At 36.8% G+C, this 2,049-nt stretch overlaps 1 pseudogene; it reads right to left on the reverse strand.

Annotated features, from left to right (window-relative positions):
* Positions 1 to 502: 502 nt before the first annotated feature.
* Positions 503 to 1,116, reverse strand: LOC115296727 (annotated as a pseudogene).
* Between the last annotated feature and the right edge of the window lie 933 nt (positions 1,117 to 2,049).

A 2,049-nucleotide genomic window follows, 5' to 3' on the forward strand; every position in this document is an offset into this window, starting at 1 on the left:
ACTAAACATTTGCTTAACCTATAGCAATATGCAAACGGTAGGACCATTATTTAATTCTTAATCTACAAAATAGATTCAGGATTAAGATTCTGAGAGAGAAAGGATAAGCTTATGTTGTTTGGAGTGATAATTGGTCTTTATTTTTTAATGATGACTTTTAATTGTTTTTAATTTATTATGAATATATAAACAGTAAAATATAACAAACATATGCATACTATTACTTGAAGAAATAAAGCATTACAAATACACTTGTAATTGCTTATATACTCCTTAATATTATTAAGCGTATCTTTAAACTTCTGCTGATATAGTTCTTTTCTTTTTTCTTTTTTTCTCTTGGATGTCTGATCTTATTTTCTACTTTTAGAAAATCTAATTTTTGACTGGACTCAGACTTAAAGGTAGAGGCTTCAGAGAGGACAGCCTCCATCTCTTGGCAATCTGTCTGTTTCTGGCATTGTTCTTTGGTCTCCATCATTCTCTTGGCCGAAAGTTTAGCCTATTCTGCAGCCTCTTCCTTATTTTTCTTAGTATACTGTTTCTTCAGAGCAGTACACCAATGTTTGTGTTGGAGGACACATGGAGTAACAAGATCCTGAGTCTTGGGCGCTTTGGTTTTAGACGTCATTCCTTCTTTATTTAGGGGCTTCCTCACAACATACTGGCGGACATCATCTTCTTTAGAGAGACTGAAAAGGTTGCAGATTCTGCTAGTAATTTTGGGCCCCAGGTGATGAGGCACAGTAGTATTAATGAATCCAGAAATATTCTTCTCCCCGCCCCCCCCTTTTTTTTTTTTACAATGACCTAGTTGACAACACGGAGATTGGCATCCACATGCCCTTTCTTTCTCCAGTCCTCCTTGATTTGTAGCAGGAACGTCCCTTACTCAGTAGCAGCAGGTAGACACAGCCATTCGTCAAAACACTTTGCTTCTTGGGGAAGCCTTGTTTGTCATTGCCACCACTGATTCAGACCATATAACCTTTCTGTTCTTTACCCAGGGCATCAGCAGCATGGTCTTTGGCCATAAGCTCATCATAAAAGGTACGAAGTCTGCACTTCAGTGAATTTCTGGCAGCCAGTAGCTGGGAAAGAGGTGTTCAGCTTCATCCTAAAGCAGCCTACTGCCTCCACGACACCATGGAAAAGAACTGATAGTGGTCCTTGATAAGTTACATCTGCTCTTGTACAGTTGGAAAGAGAGTGCTCTACAAGAGTTTTGGGAAGTCCAGAGAAACCCAGCCAGTATGATCTTGTGGGGAGGAGTAGATTGCCGGTCAGATAAAAGGCTGAGCTCCCTCTAGAAAACTCCTTCTTTAATCTTTGTGAATAACTTTATGTACAACAGATTTGTGGAACTCTGAGTGACTACAGGATATTTTGGGGACTTTCAGGATGCTTAAAGTTAAACTGGTTGCAATTATATATTCATTATATTGTGTATATATACACACACATAAAGAATTTTCCACTTTTGAATGCTTTATCTTGCTTCACTTCTCCTGGAGATCATTTTTGTTGGCTTGTCTCAGCAGAAGATCTTTCCTCTGGTGCTAATAGTATCTTCTCTCAGTTTATTTTTCTGGGTTGATTCAGAAGTTGCTTTTGTATTATTTAGTGTCTCAAAGGTACAGGAGGTAAAGATATAGTACATATAGATAAGGTATAAAGGTCATGTTCCTGATGAACATATTTTAAATGTCATTCATGTTTTTGGAGCTCATTTGGACAATCCTATTTATCAAAACTTATTTTTCATATGAAGTTCAAGGACAAATGGGAACAATGAATTGTTACACTAAATACAGAATTTAATCCATTAAAAGGAAAATCAAGAGAGTTCAGCTACATCTTGGATTTAAAGCCAAGAAGGCTATTAAAAAATATCACCATCCCTTTTAAGTGTTTGAGTGGCAAGATTCCAGGATATCAAGGATCTTTTTATATTATGAAAGACTTTCAAGGGGAAAAATCACATGATATTAAAGATAGAGGCTGAGGAGAGACTGATTTCTTAAGTATTCATACTGCCTTTATGGATGA

Source organism: Suricata suricatta, chromosome 1 (genome assembly GCF_006229205.1).
Source record: "Suricata suricatta isolate VVHF042 chromosome 1, meerkat_22Aug2017_6uvM2_HiC, whole genome shotgun sequence".
NCBI classification, from domain to species: Eukaryota; Metazoa; Chordata; class Mammalia; order Carnivora; family Herpestidae; genus Suricata; species Suricata suricatta.